The 21,438-nt window shown below is 39.5% G+C and overlaps 1 protein-coding gene across 1 annotated transcript in view; it reads right to left on the bottom strand.

The window, feature by feature from the left end:
- The window catches only part of fndc3ba (fibronectin type III domain containing 3Ba), a 123,151-nt gene extending 109,713 nt beyond the window's left edge, over positions 1-13,438 (bottom strand). Inside the window, exon 1 of the mRNA XM_047346116.1 lies at positions 13,321-13,438. The gene's annotated coding sequence lies outside the window, so the exon portion shown is untranslated. The remainder of the gene's footprint in view (positions 1-13,320) is intronic.
- Between the last annotated feature and the right edge of the window lie 8,000 nt (positions 13,439-21,438).

Below are 21,438 nucleotides of genomic sequence, written 5' to 3'. Positions count from 1 at the left end.
GTACTATACAGTACTGTTTTTTTCCTGCAGGTATCATCATGTTTTAAACATGTTGCAGCTGTATTGGATGTTTAGGGTCTGTGTTGGGTGAGAAGCCTCAAACATTCCCACATGGCATTCCTGTTTATTTTTCTAACTTGGAATATGGAAAATCTGGCTTTTTAGTACAAATGGAGATCACAAGAAATCCACATTATTCAATCTAAAATGCAGTGTCAATGAATACAAAGTATTTGTTTTCTTCTTTTTGTGATTTATTTTAAAATTACTGTCAGTATGGGGATACAGTACTTGTACAACGTAGTATTTACTCATGTGGTACACTGGAACACTCACCTTTAGCAATACTTCCTTTCAATATCTCTGTTGTATCGAGAAAAAAAAGCCCAAGTGCACTAGTGTTTTTATTATATTTATATATTACCACACACCAGGGGGGAGGAAGACTCTGTGTTTGTGCTTGCATATTTTCAACTAGTCAAACAGATCATTTTTCCTTCTGCAGATTTAAAAGCAGAATGGTACCAACAAATCAATTATCTGACACCAGTATCATGTTTGAAGTTGTAGTATTTTGGTACCATTACCAGGAACACATATTTTGTTGGTGTTTGTGTGTTTTTTTATACAGAGGAAGTGGCTATTTTCCCACAAGCACATGAATATGAGTCACTCTTCTTCATGCCAGCATTTCCAGATTTTTGTTCTCCTTTTGTCCTCATCTCCCCCTCCTTCTACTCTCTTTCCCAAGCTTAGACCCCATTCCCCATCTTCCTCCTCCCCAGCTCCAGCTGAGTTTTCTCTGCTGAGGGTAGAACGCAGATCCTAAGGAGAGTCGACAGGAAACTCCTTCCTAACACCTTGGATCTTTCAGGCTCAGTCCGGCCACTCGTAGGACCAATAGTCTCACAAGTCAAGAGACTAAAAGCTAAGGTAAGCTTATGTCAAGCTGGAGGCACAACCAGACATTATAGGCCCTAGTAATAATATTTATATCCTCAAGTTACACGGAATTGTCTGACTTGAACGGCATCTACTTTCCACATCAGAAGGTTGTTGAATTCTTAAACTTTTACGGGTTTAGCATCAGGACCATTTTTTAGTCAGAGTACTATTAAGCCCCGCAATTTTTTCGACTATATGCTAAAGACTTCTGTGCATTTAGGTCTGCTTTTTGTGCATGCCTTAAACAGAAGAATAAAAGAGGCAGCAGAAGTAGTTTACATTAGAGAGGCACCAATCAATTGTCCAGAGATCAGAACTGGACAATTTTCCCATAACTGGTTTTAAGCCTGATTGGCACATCAGCCTTTATCACATGTGTCTTTAGAAAAGAGTCAAAGCATAAATATAACCTACAAACAATTCCCTTGCAAAAAAGACATGTGTGAACAGAATCAGAAGGTATTGAAAGAAGTGTGAACAACAAGGTGTAAATTGTTTGAGAAATGTTTTAGAATGCTAGAAATATTACATCTAAAACAGAAAAAACATAGGAGATAGGTGGTGAAATATTGAAGAACGCAAATAAAAAAAAATGTATACCAATTCCTGCTGACTGCTATATCACATTTGGAATTTGATTTGGTAATTCCTCGTGGCATCTTAAAATCGACATGGAAAGCATACAGTCTGTCCACTTCATCTCTCGACTTTGGAGATGAAGGATTTGCAAAACGCTGCATCAATTCCTGTGCTTGGTGTGAAGCACAGTTTTGCAATCTTTTGTTTACCTGATGTGTCATTTTCAGAAATGCGTGTCTTTTTCAAAGTCCCATCTACCTCTTGTCGCCATGGCAATATGAAGAAGGACTGAACTCTTCTCAAGTTCAAACACTGTCTCTTTGCCTCTTTCTCCATCTCTCTTTCTCACATACATATGCATAGAAATAAGCTGATCCACTATGCTTTCCAATGCATATGAACCCCAGACATGAAAACATAATTCTAGTATAAACTTGCATAGCTTTCTATTAGCTCCACAAGGCTCATCTTCCTGCTATGTGTCTGTCACATTTATTACTATGTAATGCTGTGGGTTCCATGTAATAAAGAGCTTTACTGCAATTATAATGCTTTGCCTGCAGAACAGAAGGTGTTCCTTGAGGCATTTTGTTGTGTATGTCTGTGGTGGTTGCAGGTTTTTTCACAAAAGAAAAAAAAAGTGCCCAATGAACCTAAGTGACACTCAGTTTTATGCACACATGCTCAAATTGCATCTACAACCATCCTCTATCCCTGCTGCAACCCACTTCCAGGTTTAACCTGTCTAAGCCCTCCTTCTTCCCATCTTCCTCCCCCCACTATGCATACACTATAGGCCCTACCTGCCAAACAACCCCTTAGCCTTCAAAAGACAGCCGCCCATTCAGAAGGTTTCAAGTCTAGGTGGGGTGGGTTGGGTGTTGGGGGAGAGAAATGCAGCACAGAAGAAGGTTAAGGGGAGAGGAGAGTCCAAGGCTCTCATTCCCGCTAAATTGTCCCACATGGCTGAGCGTGCGTAGTTTAAACAAACACAGCCACTTCCTCTTCGCTGCGCACAGCAACACACAGACAGGCGCGTGCATGCACATAGCCAACCAGGCTTTCAGGGATATGTGTAAATCTGACACAAAGATTATAGGGAATTATACAGTATTTAGCTATAAATCAGAAGTGAAGGAAACAGGCTGAATTTTACAGGCATAGAATGGCAAATGGCAAATAGATGATTAGGAATTAAATGTTAAATGTCAATAATCGATAGAATAAACCTTGAGTTAAATATCAAAGATGAGAAGAAGAAAAAAAAACGCATGAAAAAAAGCATACAACTATAAGACAACTGGGCAAGTAATGTCCCATCTCCCCCAAGTTTAGAAAAGAAGTCATTTAAAATCTCTAGTACCCTTTTATCACTAAAGACTTGTCAGTGTCAATTGACAAGTCAATGTCAATTACCAGGGAGTTCTGCACTGCCCTAGTTGAGTCACACTCTGGAGCCAAGATACAGGACACATACGCTAAACTACCACAGGACCAAATGATTGAGGAAATAAGTAAGACAGCTTTGATATCTTTTATAGATTTATTTAGACATGCAGCAAATAAAAAACATCAGTTCATCAAAATCTGACACATTTAGCTTGACTGATCCTGACCGATCAGCTGGTGAGAAACTATAAAAAACTATTTTTTTCCTATTTGTGAACATACTATTTGTAAGTGCAACTGACAGCAATCCTATTTGGTGGGGATGCTCTTATTGAGTGAAGAGTGAGCTCTTTTTTAGTATCCGTGAGGTGTTTAAAACGCAGTCAAAAGAAGCACACAGATGTAGGAAGCTATTTTAAAAAGGAAACTATTTGTTACAAATAGTTTGTCTGCAGTTCATTTAGGCAGGGAGAGAACAAGACTTTCACCAGACAACAGGAAGGCAAATATGCTCTGTTGTTTTCTTTTCAGCTTTTAAACTCTGTCATTAAAGATGGATTTGGAAATATTGGCACTCTTCAGGAAATCTTTGAGTTAAGGTAAGGACCTACCTTCATCCAGAACTATACAAACCCCAGTGCCCATTTAAAAAAAAAAAAGTGAAATTTTAAAAAGCCTGTGTTTCATTCAGGCTAGGAAATAGTGAATAAGACCCAGACTTAGTTTAAGGTACACCTGCTACAAGTTAAAAACTTCCAATTCTTTAGCAGTACCATTCTGCTGAAAAAAAAAAGTCTTAACCAGGGCTGCAACACAAACATCCAGAGGTTCAAGTTAAACCCTCTCTGACTCAAAGAGCCCCGCATCACCTCGCGCTTCAGTGCAATGACCTACAATCATTGTAATCAGCTCTAGATTACAAGCAGCTAATAAAGAAGAGTGAGAGAGGACAACCGCAGAGTCCAGACAATAAGGCCACATTCACTGCCAGTGGACCTGCTGCCGTCTGGGCCTACACACAGCATGCCTTTGCCACTAAAGCTGATCACCATCGGGGCTGGATGCCATGGGTCTTAATTAAGACAGTTATGCCGAGTCAAGAAATGAATTCACCCCCCTCCCCTCACCTCTGTCAGTTTTGCATGGAGAAGCATAGAGCAACACAAAAGCCCCCCATCATCAGTTTTATGGGCCATGTAAAAGCTTGCTCAAAGGCTAATGTGTGTGTCTGAAGGTGTATGGGGTCCCCGGGGTTGGGGCGGTGGGGGTGGGGGGTGGAGGGGGTTGGACGCAGGTTTGTGATACCTGGAGAAACCGTGTCCCCACTCACAGCCAATGGGTCCAAATTATGAATGAATCATTTTTTAAATATTTGAAACCATGACTAAGTGAAAGTGACGTTTTATATGAGATTGTGTGCAATGAGCAGAGAGAAAGAAAGGGGAGAGCATCAGTGTTTAATCCACTGGAAGCAAACTAGGCTGAAAAATTAGAAAGGACCCTTCTGGAAATAGAGAGCCAATGCAAAGTGTACATATAATCACTTGGTTCCAAGAATCAAACACACACACACACTCTTTTATAGCACCCATCCCCACAGCCTGGGGTCAGGAGGTCACATTCCTCCTCCTCAATCAGCCTCAGGATTTCACACACTGGTTCAGGGGCGTGGATTTGATTATGGCTTTTGTGTGTTTTCGCCTGCCTGTGTGCGTGTGTGGAACTGAATTTGGGACATTTTAGTGATTTGTGGGGGGTCTAGCCCAAAGGTAGGAGGAGAGTTGTGAATATAAAGAGGGGACTCCATGTTCACACCAAACATGGGAAACCTTTAAAATATGTGTTACTAAATTAAAATCAACCTTTCAGGTATCTGACATTTGAGTCATGCAGTGTAGAAAGAAATGACTAATTGGACAATTTTCAGCCTGACCCGCCTTGACCAGTGAGCGGCTGGACAAAAACTCAGAAGTTGGATCTTTTTTCATTCACTAAAGCCACCATACCCAAGCACTGCTAGGTCACCCTGACAGCAACAGTCTTCGATGTGACTGAGCGAAAAACACTAAAACTTAGCTATTTTCAGCTCAGGTGTTTAAAATGAGGAAGCATAAAAAAATGCTTTTTTTTTGAAGGGGAAACTGTATTATCTATTACATGTCAAAACATGTCTGCATTTCATTAATGCTGCAAAACAGCAAGAGAGCGCAAGACTTTCATCAGTATGTGCTTTGTTGTATTGCTTTTATCGTTTTCTTCAATTTTTAACCCTCTTTGTAATGGAACAAGCTAAATTTGAAAACATTGGCAGGCACTTGGAAATCTCATATTTAGAGAAAGAATTGACATCTTCTAATTTAGAAATGACAGGTATGTGGAGCAGGGATGGGTGGGGGTGTATACACTGAAAGGAGGGGAAGGAGGGGTCGAAGGGTGCCTGCAGGCCAAGGAAAGAGCCAAGAAGGAAGGAGGAGGAGGGAGGGGAGTTTAACAAGGAAAAGCAATAAAGAATGTGGGTTGGAATAAAAGAGCAACTACTTCCTCTGTTAGCAGCCTTCAAATCTGGTCCTGCCTATCCACCACGGCCAGCAATGCATAGATATGCTCAAAACTGTTCTTGTAATGCTTGTTCTTCCAAATTATATTTTACTCATCTAATGATAAAAAAAAATATGCCACATAAACACAAACACACACATGCACAACACTCAACTGTCAAATACTCACCATCGAGCATGAAAACAGCCATTAACAACACTCGGAACTTTCCATGGGCCTGCCAGGTAGCAACACCAGCACGCCTGGCATCCTAATACAAGCACGTAAAGTCAACTCAATGATCTTTATGTTCCGTGCATGTGTGTTAATGTGGCGCTAGGCATGTACAGGTGAGGGCCTTACTCCGGTAACCCACATCTCAACAAACAATTAACGAGCGATGCGGACGGAAGAAGTGTACAAGAAGGCCAGGTTGACCCAAATGCAAAAAACCGTGTGGGAACATCCTTCCAGCTGGCATCCACAAACATTCAGCACATTGTTGCACTTGACAGCACCATTTCTGCTTTTGCCATGATAATTTTTCAGGGAAGGCCCTGTCTGAGTTTCATCACCATTTTGCTGCACGAATGTTTTCGGGGAAGTTACACATTGCATCATCTCCATCAGTGTGGAATGCATCTGTTGTATATCAACATTAGCTAAAGTTCAGTTTGTGTTCAGAAGGAAAAAAGCCCCGCACAATATGTAGCCTGCATCTATTATATTATCTAACCATGCCAAAAGCTTTCATACTAAACCATCACCTAATCATTCAGTAAATATCACCTATTAAGGGGACATCTTCAAAATGTTACTATTGCCTACTACGTTTTGCATTATTTTTCCCAATTAACTGTATGTGTGATGAGAAATAAAGCAATTCCAATATTTGGGTAGCTAACTATTGAATTATTAATTATTGAAACTCGCCGAAACCCTGTTTTAATGATTAAAACAGGGTTTCGGCGAGTTTCAATAATTTACATCTTTTGCCCTTTTTTAAGACCAATATGATTTAAATTTAAGAAGTTTTTACCCTCTTAGGATGCAAGTTTATTGCTTTTAAACCTGGGTTCCCTGAATTCAACGCCTTCTATACAGTATGTATACTAAGCTGCATTATGGTAATTTCAATCCTGGTGTTCAGACAAAACGTAGCTTAAATATACACTCTGCCATGGCAAAGTCAAGGGTCTCAAAAACCTGTTCCCAGAGGCTGGTGTCCTGCAACCTTCAGACGTGTATGTGCTTTAACTCACCTGAATCAAATAATTAGGTCCCAAGCAGGACTCTGTAGGACTTGATTGCATTCTAAGGAGGTAATTCAACCATTAGATTCGAGGCATGCGTCTAAAACCAACGACTGGTGTTTTCAAATAAGCCAGTACCAGGAGCTCAATTATTTTGCTCTAAAGGCTGAATGCCTTTAGAGCAAAAGAGCTGACTGTCATCGTGCAACAACAGGTAGGGATGGAGCAGAGTTGCTTTATTATTTGCTCCACACAGCTGCAGAATAATCCGTTCACTTCAGCTCTTTCTCTAATATCTCACTAAATATATGACTTATTACAAGTATGAGGGAAGATATTAGCGGTTTTAAAATCGTAACTTTTTAAAACTTAGGTGTACCTGCCAAAGCATACTGTGTGCTCTATATCTATCTTTTTACACTAAACCTCAGGCACCTCAAAGACTAAGATTTTTATTTTCTTGTCTGAGGAGGGAAATAGAACAGTTAAGAAAAAAATTGAAAATTACATTGTGAGAGAAAGATGGAGGAGATGAGAAGCTGAAAGGTCTCTTTTATCTTCTTTTGAATTAACTGTCAACAATGCAGGAAATTATCAACTGAAACAAAAAAGGAGGGGGGGCATTTAGGGAGCAAGAGAAGGAGGGAGCATGGCACAGAGGCCAGAAAGAAAGAGGAGGAGGGTAAACATTACAGCTCTATGCCAAGCAAACACAGGATGCTGGGATACTTCAACAAAAAGCCACCGTTCACAGAGCTGAGAAAAAGAGCTAAGGAACAGTGGGAAGAAGAGAGAGACAGAAAGACGGAGAGAAAGCAATGGAGCAAGAATAAGCAGAGATAGGGAAAAAGCCGGGAAATGGAAAGTGAAAGCAGCACGCAGCAGATAAGCAGCTGCCGTCTTTAAATCAAGGCAAAGTTTCTATGTATGCTTCTGTTTAACACCTGCAATGGTTTACACTGTACAGCAGTGGCCATGGCTTAACCTCATGAGCACTTTCTGGTTTTAATCATTTAAAACAGGAAACTAAATTCAGCAGTGAATGGAAACCCCTCCATTAGCCTAAAACCATACCTTGACATTATCCTACAGCTCACTATTAGCGCTAACTTGTACATTCTGTCACTTTCTCAGTGACCCCTGGAAAGTTCTGCATAATCAACTCTGTATATGTAAAGTTGTGACTGATGGAAGTATGAGCAACTATATATCCATATATCAACATGGAGCTAGCTCTTTTTAAGGCTAACATACTCGCCTGCTTTACAAAGGAAAAGACAGCAGAGAGATACTCTCCTTGACGGCTCTCCAGGTGTTGATCCTTTGACCTCACAGGAGAGGAACGCCTGATCACCTCCAACACGACACCTCTCATCACACACAAGGAAGCAGGAGCAGGCTTGTTCACTTGATCAAGCAGTACCTCCACTCCACTCGGCTACAGTGAAGGTAGCAATGTTCCTGGGAAAAAACACACCTGTTGCATATGCAGAAACAGGTGGCACAATTTATAGCACTGTTCATAAAAGCTCAATGCTTACAGAGAGGTAAGATGGCAAATAGGTGCCAAATATCCGGGAGGATATATTCTTTTTTATGGACTCCTGATAAAAACTAATAGTTCTTACAGCCACCCTTGGTATCGATGGAAAGCATGATTGGTTATTTGCTTGTTCCTTGGCATAGACTGGCATAAAATTAGATAAAAAGATTTGACTTTTCTAAACGATGGCTGTTTGTGTTTTTTGCAGTTGGAAATATTTCCAAACAGACAAATTGTTATTTTCTGTAAGTGTGAAGAAATTCAAATTGGCCTTTTTTCAGTCAGCTGACCAGGAGTGTGCAGCAACAAGTGGAGCATCATGAGGAACACTGCTGGACCGCTCTAGCAAATGGACTTTAAGCCACATGAATGGTATAGCATATTTTAACAAATTAGGAAAATAAACATTTTAAAAACTTGTTTAATAATATTTTAACTGGCCTATGTCTCATTTCAAAGTATTATTATGATTACATTTTATGGGAAACAAATGCTGAAAATTTAACAAGCAAAACACAAAAGGAGTAGTTAGCATTATAAATGGAAACCGTATCTACAAGGGAGACATGCCTGCCATTCGTTATGGATTCCATAGCAGAGAGCCACACTTCAGCAGATAACAGGAAGGCTTAAAGTAGCTCTGTAGTGATTTTGTCTGTTTTAATAATATAAAAAATCAGTTTTACAGCAACTCCTCATAAAAAGAAATCTGAATCAACAATTCACAAAAAACATAAATCGTTTTCAAACCACCGATCAGTACCTCTGTAGTTTTTTTTTTTTTTGGGAGGGGGTTGCAGAAGGTTAAGAATCATACCACTTTGAAAACAGCTCTAAAACTTGGAAAACCAGAGTAACAGGACCCAAATAGCAAAGATGTTTATCTGGATTTAGACTTATTTTTTTACCGCACTACCTCGCCTCTTTCGCATCCCCACACACATTTTTCAGGGCAGCACTGTATTCACTGCGTAACTCTATCGCACCTCCAGCCTCAGTAACATTACCCACTGGAGGACATGTTCTAGGTTAGCATTCAGAGACACAAGCGTGTGCATACAATGACAAGTATCATCCTGCCCCTTCCCTGACCTCCTTTTGACCAGGTGTACCAGAGATTTTATTGGACCAGAAGGAAACCACAAGCTGGTGCAGGTAGAGAGCAGAGAGACACAGACGGTCTCTGAGGTTAGAGACACGAGGCTTTATGAAACAGGGGGGAAAAAAGGTTTACAATAATTGATTAAAATACATAATTTTTTCCCAGAAAAATGTTGAATTAAATAACAAAATAAAAACTGCTTTTCAGCTTATAGAACTCATAAATTACCTCCGAAGTCATGTACTTCATTGAACGGAAAAAAATAATTAAACTGGATTAAGTGTTTTAGCAGTAATAATACCCTAAAGGCACACATTGTGTGAGTCATACCTGCATGAAAAGCTGAAGCATTTACAGAACTCTTTAACTTGTGTGAAGATTTACTCAACCTTCTAGCCGATTCATGTGAAAGCTACAAAGCCTGCCATCTCTGAATGAACACTGTTCTTTAAGTTTTTTTTTTTAATATAATTTCCATGTGTTGGATTTAAAGCCCACATGAAGGGAAGAAAGCAATGTGATGATCAGAGAAGAAGGTGGGGAAAAAACTACAATCGGCTCTGGCCATGTCTTTAGCTCTGCAAACCGTTTCAAACACTAATTTTCAGGTAGAAAATACATAAAAACTAACTTCCTGGTCTGTTTTGAATCCAATATGCCAACATCACATGGATTTACATTACATTTAGCAGGTATGAATATTGGTTGCTTTAAGTTTTTGAATAAACGTAATGAGATCATGTTGTATTTTTCTATTTAAAATTTTTGTGTAAATATCGTAAGTGTTGGATTTTTACTCAAGGTTATCATACCGTTAGAATTTATACTAGCTCAGCTTAGATTAAATCAGAAAATTCACATTCCGGTAATAATAAAGTGATACACTGGAAACAAAAGCATAAAAAGAAACAGCACTATCCAAGGATGCTGTCAAGAAATAAGCTTTTATTGGTCCCTTTTTTATACTTAATCTACTTAAAAAGCCAGATCAACACAACAGAACTTTCATAACTTGTTTAAATCCAACCCTGTGACCTTTTTAACATTTGTACTGTGTAGAAATGTTGAAATCCAACAGCATCAACCTTCTTGGGAAGTAGGAATCTAAACTTTACATGTGTTATGTTGTACAGTGATAGCATTAAAACATTGAAAAAAAATCAGAATATGTATTTACATTGGTGAACAGCTCAGCAACACTGATTCTTAATTTTTACTGCTTTATAATAATGAGGTTTTTCTTTCAAGTGCAAGCTGCAGACTTTGACAAGAAATCTCAAAACAAAGAATGTCTGAATTCAGGGCTGAAGAACACGGAGGCCTCCCCAAATCCCTTCTTAGCTGCTAAAACCTGAGTTAGATAAAACAACAGCATTTAAGAACAAATTGGAAGAATAAATGGCTTTATTATCTCTAAAGTAAACCTGAAATAAAGTGTTCCTGAACCCCTCTGAACCTTGTTGAGGCTCCTGACTTTTGGAAGCAAAAGTAAATTGCTCATTCATGCTCTACACAGTGAATTCCTCTGCACTCTAAACCTAAACACACCTTTTCAGCTGGAGGCCAACCTCATTCATCTCTAAACTTCTAACCTCAACAATCCCCCAGAAAAGTCAAATCAAATATCAGATTGTTAAAAAAAAAAATAGGAAATGGAGGGTGGGGGGCACCCCATGATGGCCACATCAGCCTTTTACCAAAGGAATGTCATCTGACGTCAGATATTTTGGGATCAAATTACTCTGAGTCTCACTCACCCCAACCAGCCCTCAAGAAAACAAAAGTGAGATTATGTGTGTGTAACATGTATTATTAAAGGTACCAACAAATTCACACAGACACCAAAAACAGTTTAGTAATGAAATGAGGATTTCATTTACAGCAGGGTAAAACAAAATACAGAGGTGTTAAAAGAACACACCGAAGGGGAGATAGTGCTATGTCAGTGCATTTGAGTCGATGACATAACGTAAGGTACAGCCACTGTTGGAAATAATGTTTTTTTTAGAGTCAAAGAACCACATTTCCTCACATTAGACTGAGTATATTTAAATATATATATATTTTAAATCAGTTTTTAAAACAGTTAGAAACACCAGGTGGGTACAAAAGGTGCCGTAGCAAACAGAAACACCTCATTTCTTCCACAAAGAAGTTGGGTACAGTGTAATAAAAACTATAAAAGGTAAGAAATGATGAATAATCATCTAACTATCCATTTGTTGTCTTCCACCTATCAGGTCACGGGGCCAACAAGTCCAGGTGCGAAACCCAGACACCCCTTCTCCCAGTGACATTCCTCAGCTTATTTTGGGGGATGCTAAGGGCAGAAGGGATATACAGTATAGCCCCTCCAGTGTGTTCTAGATCGGCTTAGAAACATGACCTATACAGACAAAGCAGGTCGTCCCATGGTAGACGGAACCATTTACCAGAAAAAGACAAGAACAAAGGCATGAAATTACAAAGAGCCAAATTGACCCTCAACAGGCCAATAAATAGGACAAGAGAGATACACATGGATGTACAAGATGGCAGCTGCCTTATGTGATGTCACCAGATGCATGTACACCTGAAACCTTAAAGGGTGCGGGTTCAATTTTAATTTGATTGGAAAGGTAAGAAAACTAAACAAATAGAAAAACCAGCCATGCCTTGTTGTTCTACAGGTGAAAAGACATTTCTAAAGTGAGTCTGCCTGATCTTTCCTAGAACCTGGATAGTACCTTTGCCTCTGCTCCAGCTTCCCAGAACCTATATTCTCCAACATGTCCACTGGATCCAGGACCCAGAGGATGTGCAGCCCAACCCCCCCCCCCCCCCAACCTAAATAGGATAATGATGACAGCCTCACAATGAAACCTCTCAATCCCGCTATTGAACGGCAAATAGCCCGACTAACGAGAATTTAAGACATCTGGACCTTGAACTCTCATTCAGACCTCCACCAGCAGCAGCAGCAGCACCTTTAGAGTGATGGGTTCACTTTTAAGGCTTGTGAGCTTTGCTCTCTGGGTGTATGTAGAATTCAAGATAATCGATCGTTTTGAGCAGGAGGCCAATGTTTGATCTCTACGTCTGCATCAGAGGCTGAAAGGAGGATTTGTCTTCCCTGCACAAACAGACACGTAGTCGTTTCTGGGAGAGGGGGGGACAGAGAGGGAGGCAGACAGACTGGCTGGAAGGAATGCTAGGATATGCTGGAGTTGGGATTTTTTTTCTTCCCAAAGCCTTTTTTTACTGCATTCTGCAACCGCACAGAAAGTCTACGGAAAGTCGCTGCGACGCTAAACGCCCCTTTACAGTTTCTCTCCAGTTATCCAAAGCACCAAAACCCCTATAAAGTGTCAGTTGAATGATTTCGCAACCAAACCTCTCTTGTCAAATCTGAATGCCTCAGCATCTTCTGTTCCAAGATATTATCTAACAAAAAAAAAAAAAAAAACGTTTTTCGCAGGTAAAACATTGTTATTTTTCCACAATGCAAAAAGTAACTCAACAGTTGCGATCTGTTAGGTACGCGCGTCAAATATGAGCTTTTCTCCTGTTGCGCACTCACGCCATCTGAAGTCCTCGGAGACAAAAACACATTCTTTCGCGAAAGCTGAGAAATCGGGACCACGGAGAGCAAAGCGGGCTCCAAACGCACACATTCACTCGCATAATCCTCGCTCTCCTGCTTCTTCCTCTTATTTGAAAGTAAACGGGAACAAAAATCTGTCCCAGAAAGTTTCAGTTCGCAACCCCCTCTCTGACTTCCCACAGTAGAGGAGCGGTTTTCCTTCTTCATCGGCGCTGGCCCAGACTGCCGGCGTCAGCGCTCGACTCTCCAAACTCAAACACATACACACAGAAGCGCACTTCGAAACTTTTTTATTATTACTGTTCCGATCGCTGCCTCCACTTGCACCAACTGCTTCCCTCACTTAACGGCGGGGATCGTAGTTTGTAGGAAGTGTAAAAAGACTCACCTTGCGGTAATAAAAGAATCTTCAAACAGACTGGGCTGCGCGTTTTTTTTTTTTTTATTCCCAGGGTCGGGTCCTGCCTGTCTGCTGGCGCGGCGCAAGTCGTACTGGGAGACTCCGCCATGTCAATCAAAAGCGACGCACATGGATTTTTAGCGCCCGCCTCCTTTTTCCCTCTCTCTCTCTTTACCGTAATACAGGCTGCGCGTTCAGAAAGTTGAAAGAAAAAGATAAACGGGTTAGACGGAAAAAAAAAAAAACACCAGTTGCAGGCATTAAATAAAATTACCGTGTGGGAATGACATTATTTCATCTTTACAGCACATAGAGGGATCTAAAATACTTAGAACGTTATCAAAAATGTGGGCTATTCATTTTAGAAATTAAACTTCAAAAGTATGCATTTCCATTGGTGTAAACGTTTGTCTCTTGTGCAGATTAGGATTAGATTGTGCAGATTAAGTTTTACAGCCAACACTGTTTCTGATCAAGAAAGTATGGGAGCATATGATTAAGACAGATAGCCCCAACCAGAGTATATACAGTCATATTCAATGAATTAGAATATTATTGGAGGTTCATTTATTACAATAACTCTATTTACTAAGTGAAACACATATAGATTAATTAAACACAGACTGATGTGTTCAAGACTTTGCAGTACTTCTGTTAATTATGATGATTTTCCACTTACAGCTAATGAAAACAAGACATTAAAGATTAGAACATTACAACAGATCAATAAAAAAAGAAAACATGTTTGATACAGAAATGTTGAAAGTGTGGGTTTAAATGGGTGGGCTTAAAAGGTATGTTTAATTACCTGCGTAAAGATTGTCATCAAGGTACTTTTAATATCTGACACAGGAGCCTCATCAATAGACAGACAGACAGACAGACAAGACAGACAAGACAGACAAGACAGACAAGACAGACGGACTTGGAATGATTGAAGCAACATCTTAAGATGTCAGCCAGGAAGTTAAGTCCTTGGAAAGAACTGGTCTTCCAGAGACTGGTCTCAGTCGTATCTAATACGCAAGACTCAGTTCCACCAGGAGGAATGGGGCAAAATTTCAGCAAACCATTGGGAGAAGGTTGTGTAAGGATATCTTTTGACAGAAGTCATACTGTTTAAAAGGCAATTTCGCCAAATACTAAAGAAATGAATGTAAGCTTCTCATTCTAGCTCACCTTAAAATAGATCTTATTCTGAAGGTTTTGTTTGTTTTGAACAGGGCATATAAATGTCATATTTTGCCACTCTTACTAAATGGGTGTCTAAAAACAAAAATCATAGAAAGACTGTATCTGGACCATGTAGTATGTCTGTTTCATAACCATGAGTTATGCCCCACAATAAGAAAACAGTGTTAAACAGTCACGTCAACAGGTGGGTGAACTCGTCTGCAAACACAACCAAGGCCATTTTTTGATTACTCCAGTTTACCTTTCAGGTCGACGTGCTCGCTGTCATCAGACCACAACTAAGAGGAGTGAATGGTCTGCTCTGACCTGCATCAAATTGTTCAACATGGTCACTCAATGAAAGCAGGAGACCATTTTCTATTGCAAAGTTGGTCAGTTTTACAGAAAAGAATTTATAGGAGTTTTCTTTTGTTATATTTTGGCTTAACATTGTGCACATGTTATCCTCTAGCAGATTTTAGGTGCGTCAAAGTGACCAAAGCTCTGACATACCTCTGACACAAATTAGTTATCTATGCATTCTTGAGAAATATTCTACCAATTCTACCACAGCAATACTTAGATTTAAAAGAGATCACCTGAATATTTTGGTTTCTGAAGTTCAAATTTAAATGTTAGTACAGTGAAGTATTTTGCATTTCCTTTTTTAAACATGTCTTGTGCAAAACAGATAATTTACATATTTAGATGAAGAGCCATTAAAATAATTATTTTATACAAAATCACAGGGAAGTTTTTATCGTCATTGAGTTAAAAACCTCTTTTTCAAGACAGACCCAGTCCAAAAAAATCCATCCATCCATCCATCCATCAATCTGTCTGTACACCATCCATCCATCTTCTTTCACTTATTTTTCTACAAATGTAGCAATGTAGCAGGTCTGATGATGAGGCTCGCTGGATGTTTAATGTTAAGCTAATTTTAAAAGAAAAACTTAAAGCAAACTTACAATCCCTGAGTGAATTGTGCAAAAACACAACACGAGGTTTTAATTTACACCCACCACCAGAACTACATTTTTCCAAATGAGGTTTAATGCTGTATAAACATAAAGGAAAACTAAATAACCATGATATTGCTTTTTGTTTTTTGCACTGTCAGAACCACAAGCAACTTGAAAAGCAAGTGCAAAAACATTCAAATTGTTTTGCCAGTTCAAACATTCTTGTCTCCAGTGGTAATCCTTACTGTATTTTCAAGCAAGCAGACCCAGCCAAATACACTCATTGCCCCCGAGTTCTAGATTTTTCTCTACTGGCAATCATACAAAAACACTCACACATTCCAGCAACTGTACTAACAAAACTGACAATACTGTAATCATAAATCACTTACTGGGACACTTTGCTTGTGAGGATTCAAACTGAGTTCAGTTTAATTTATTAAAATGTATTCAACATCAAGAAAGGACTGATATGGAGGCAAACAGAAATCCTGCTTGCCATGTAAAGAAACAACTTTCTATATATGCACACACACACTGAGAGTAGAGCCCCCTATCTGCAGTTAAACAGCATTGCAAGAGTGACACAAAGTGTTCTTGGTGGATTATGATTTAGATGCAAAAAACCTCTCAGTTCTTAATTTTCTGTGTGTGTTTTAAAAAAATTTGTTATTTTTATAAATCATGAAGCAATTATTTTACTAATGGCTATCCAAGTTTCAGCAGAATCTTGTCACTAAATTCAATGTGTGACTAAATGGGTACTTTTTGAACATCTCATCTAGCATACAACATTAGCAACTGAACGTCTTGCCTTATTTCATGCTGTTTACGGTGTCATGCATTCTGCATAATTTACATACGTAAGATCGGGCATAAATAAGCAAATATCTGCCCAGTTTACAAAAAAGATCTATGCCTTTCAAGCCAATTCATAGCCCTATATCTTTTTTACAATGTGTCATATTACAACAAAATTTAACGTATTTCTTTTGAGATTTTAGATATTAACAAAGTTTTGCTTAACTTAAGAGGAAGAGAATTTTTTTATTTCAAAGAATTTCACAAATAAAAATGTTAAAATTTTGGTCTGTTTTTGTATTCTTCTTTTACTCTGATTTCCCTAAAAAAATATTTGTGTAACCAACTCCCTTTAGACGTTGCCTACCTAGAATCCACATGTTTGTGGCTTAATCTTAGTATAGATCCAGCTGTTCTATGAAAGCCTCAGAGGCTTGTTTGAGGGCATTAGTGAACAATCACCATCACGAAGACCAAGGAACATAACAGACAGGTCGGAGTTCAGTGCTCAAACAATGTCCCAAGCCCTGGGCATCTCTGCTGAGACCCACAGCTCAGGTGGGAGAATCTGTTTACAAATAGCTGTTTACAGCTATTTGTCACGCACTCAACAAATCTGGCCTTTATGGAAGAGTGATAAGAAAAAATACATAAAAGGTCTTATTGAATTACGGAAGAAGCCGATGTGGTCAAATGAGACCAAAACCTGACATTTTGTTGTCCAGAAGCCAGAGGAGGAGGAGGTAAACCCAGGAATCCAAGGAGAGAGAGAGAGTACTGGTGATGAGAATATTTACAGTGCAGTCCTTAGGAGGGAGTATTACCAGATGTTGGCCGGCAGGTAGGCAGGCAGGTCGACAGGCAGGCAGGCAGGCAGGCAGGCAGGCAGGCAGGCAGACGGATAGACAGACAGACAGACAGGAGTCCACATAACTGAGGTTATGTTCTAGCAAAGGTCTGTATCAGCAGCTACCTTAAGAAGCCCATGAGCTCATTAGGAGAATGCGTTGCAGCTGCTGATAATGAGCTGCCAGAACCAACCAGAAGGGGAGGAGCAGAGATCCTACATGTTCAGAATGTGGTAGAACAGTCTAGTTAAAGTAGAGATCTATATCTAATTGAGAAGACTGTGGGAAGAGCTGATAATATTCACAGACACCCTAATCCTATTGGACTGAGCTTGAGCGACAGTTATATAATATGCAGAACCTTAGATGTGCAATACTGGTAGAGACATACCAGAAAAGACCTGTGGGTGTAATTGCAGTGAATGACGTGCATTCAACCCAGGAGGGCTGAACGCACTCGAGATTCTATTGGTAAAAATGTAGAAAACCATCATTTTGTTTTAACTTCACATTAACGCTTTACTTTGTGTTGGTCTATCATGTGAAATCTTCAAAAAAAACATTAAAGTCTGTGACAAAATGTGAAAAACTTCAAAGGATATGTTGATTTTGCAAGGCACAATGGAGAAAAGCTTGTGTCCTTGTTGCAAATCATATTTTCTTGCAACTACTAAATAACTAGAACATAATAAATGGAGCAATGGTGGTCAAAAAAGTGAGAGTGCTTGTATATGCAGGTGTTTTTCTCAGCTGACTCATATTCATGTTTTGATTCTCTGACCAACTAGATATTTTGCAGTCGCTCAACCACCTGCAAATATGAGTTCTCTGTTATTGCAGACAGAAGAGCCTGCATATATTAGGTCCTGCTGTGCACTTTACCTTGCTAGATAAACTTTGTTGTTTGGGTAAAAAGTCTCCCTGCAGGGACAGATAAGATCAGAGTCAACCTTGCTCCTTAGATGCAGATCTTTTGCCACACATACATCTCAGTCTTTTGGCTGTGTTTTGGATTAAAACTTTGCTTCCTTAGTAGCTGTTATCAAAAGGTCATATGGTAGATCAAATCTTTATGGAGTGTTAAGTGTTACTTTCACATGGGAGGACAGAAGGTCCTGAGATGATTTCACTTTACAAAAGTGCTTTTTACACACTGTTATTGCAGAACACTCTTAAAAATATTTGCAGCAACCTGACGGCTGCTCAAGCTTCTGATGAAGCTTTAGTCCTTTTGCTTTGCCCAAAGGCCACAGTTATAGTGACAAGTATTTGTGTTTTGATTGAGAAGTCTAGACCTTCTCAGTATTGCCATCAGATATGGGTGTCATGTCTCACTGCCCGGAGTGCCATACAGTCAAGGGGTGGCACAAGCACTTACATATAGTTATCTGTTATCTTAGTCCCAAAAGACTTTTATAATGTTTATCTTGTCTGGTCAATGAGGAGTTGACATGCCCTGTGTTGTCCACAGCGTAAGGATGGTGAGACAATATAGCCGTACATGTTGCTAATGATGCTGAAGTTGGTTTGTGAGTTGTACATTCAGACTTGGCTCTAAATTAAAGAGTTATTTTACAGGGTTTTTTCAGGAAGAAGTTGTTGATCTCTACCTCAAAATCTAAACTACTTAAACAGGTCAAATCTGAACTAGATAGTTTCACAGACAACAGAGAAAAACAGTTAGAGATTAATGAAACTTATTGTATTAGGTGAAGAGAGACTCACCAAAGCGTGTCATTACTGCAAGAAACACCACTGCTTTTCATAAGCGGCATAATAATAACGGCTTATCGGTCCTGGCATTTAGACTTTCAAATATGATTCCTTATTGGTCCACCTTTCTTTTAGCAACAAATGGCTCTGAAAAAGAGGCAGAAAGGTCAGGTGGACTATAAAAGTCAAATATAGATTACAAATAGGCCCAGATTTGGTTAAATATCAGACCCACGTCTACCAGCAGTGTTTGTGATGTGTTTCATTTATCTGGGAAGTCAGAATTAAGATCTGGGAATGATGTCACACCCAGCTTATCCACGTTCCAGTTTTGTGTCATATGGCCTATAGGGTAATGGCGCATTCCTCACAAGTTGGAGCGTCCAAGTTCCAAGTCAGAAAAAAATCTACTCGAATGCTACCTAAAACTAGCAGTCAGACGTTTCTCATCAACCCCAACCTCGAATTCCAGTATGACACCTTATGCACGAAGTAGTCCCATTGCATTGTGATTCTGCAGGATCTCACATTTTTCTGGCTAGAGCTTCGAAATTGTAATGTCTGACTACAAATGAAATGTACCTTTGTAGGTGTACATGTGGAAATGCACTGTGTCTAACAAAAATCTTCAAAATCCTTAGATTTGTTTTCACTTTATGTTGCATATTAACCCCATAAATCAATAGATTTTACCAACATAAAATAGTGTGTATTTTCAAGTGCACTGAAAATGATTTTTGCTGTTAAATTGCTTCTAAATAAAAATTTGAAAAGTCTAGCATGCATTTGTATTTAACCCCCTGAGTTGTTGCTTTGTGGAACCACCTTTTGGAATTACAGCTGCAAGCCTTTTGGTGTATGCATCTACCAGCTTTCCACATCTAGTGACTGAAAGTTCTGCACATTCTTATGAGCTGAAATACATGAATATATTTTGTTTGAAACCATTTAATTGTATTTCTGGCAGTATGTTTAGGTACCTGCTGAAAGGTCTTTAGTCTTTTGCAGCCTCTACCATGTTTCCTTCCAAGACATCCCTATACCCAGCCCCATCCATCTTCCCTTCAACTCTGATCAGCTTCCCTGTTCCTGCTTCAACCTAACTGCATGATCAGGCCACCACTATGTCTCATAATAGGAATGATGTAGTCAGGGTAATGTGCCATTTTAGCTTTCTACCACACATAGCATTTTACAAGTGGGACAGAATGTCCAGTTTGGTCTCATTTTACCTGAAAACACTACTACACATGTTTGCTGCATCCCCCACATGGCCTGTGGCAAACTGCTTATGGGACATTTTTAACTTCATTTGAGCAATGTCTTTCATTTTGCCACTCTTCCATAACGGCCAGATTAGAGGAGTCTATCGCTACCCACCTGAGCTGTGGATCTCTGCAACTCCTCCAAAGTTACCATGGACTGCTTGGCGGCTTCTCTGATTAATGGTCAGAAAAATATGGTTACATACAAATGCAGGCCACACTTTTCAGATTTAACAAAAACAAAAAAAGATTTTTACATTTTCACCTTCCACCTTACAGCTGTACACCACATTGCTTTGTTTTGTAACACAAAATCCCAGTAAAATACAGAGAAGTTTGTGTTGTGATGTGTCAAAATGTGAAAAAAGTCTATGGTTGTGGATACTTCAAGGCACTGTAGGTGGTTTTAGATTAGGCATGGACTTGTTTTGTTTTATTTTTGTGATTGATTGGCAACAGGTGCAGTTATTTTGCTCAATAGTAACTCAAATGCACTACAATGTCTCAAAATTCATCAGGAAAGGCGGGTTTTAAATTTTCTTAACATTCTTACGGTCCTAATTCTGCATAACACCATAAAAAAGGGAGATGTGGATAAAGAGAAAATGACAAAACAAGCTTGGAGAGGCGCTTTTTACAAGAGACGTGAATTGTGCAATAGGGGCTGTAACACAATATCAACAACATGTTCCCAGGATTTTGCACAGTGGAAACAGTGTTGGTCAGTCAGTCAAATTAAGCATATACACTTTCAACTTGACTAAGTGCGCTAACAATGCGACCACACTTGGGAGACTCCTTTAAAGACAGCCAGTCACATTAGTTGAGAATGGCAGATGAGGAAAGATTGGAGGGGAACAGATCTTGGAGCAGCTGTGCGACCATTTCCCCCCCATATGCAAGGGGCCAGACCTCCACGACTACCAGATGTTTACCACCATCCCAGCTGCTTACTTACTCTCTTTTTCTTTCTCTTCATCTCTGCTCTGAATGATTTTTTTCCCTTTCTGAGACTCTTTAAACTTTGCATTCTCTATAATCATGCATTCTCAGTTCACCAGAGGTCTTTGAAGTAGGCGGACTGTCTCCAGCCATAGGATGATATATGCACTGTATGCTCCTAGAGCAGACAGAAAGCAGAAAAAAGGAAAGCAGGGAAATGCTGCCATTGCCTCAGTGCGGTTTTCCAAATGTTAATTATGTCTTGTGCAACTTTTACATCTTACACATGTGTGTTTTTTGCTAATTTAGCTGCATCTGTTATGTCTAAGCGTGAATGTGTGCATGGATGTATTCAGAGACACAAGGAGACAGACAGCAGAGGTCGTCTGGAAACACAGA

This window comes from Girardinichthys multiradiatus, chromosome 19, assembly GCF_021462225.1.
Source record: "Girardinichthys multiradiatus isolate DD_20200921_A chromosome 19, DD_fGirMul_XY1, whole genome shotgun sequence".
In the NCBI taxonomy this organism is placed as follows: domain Eukaryota; kingdom Metazoa; phylum Chordata; class Actinopteri; order Cyprinodontiformes; family Goodeidae; genus Girardinichthys; species Girardinichthys multiradiatus.
Note: the sequence above shows the minus strand (reverse complement) of the source record. Positions and strands in the feature narration are given on the sequence as shown.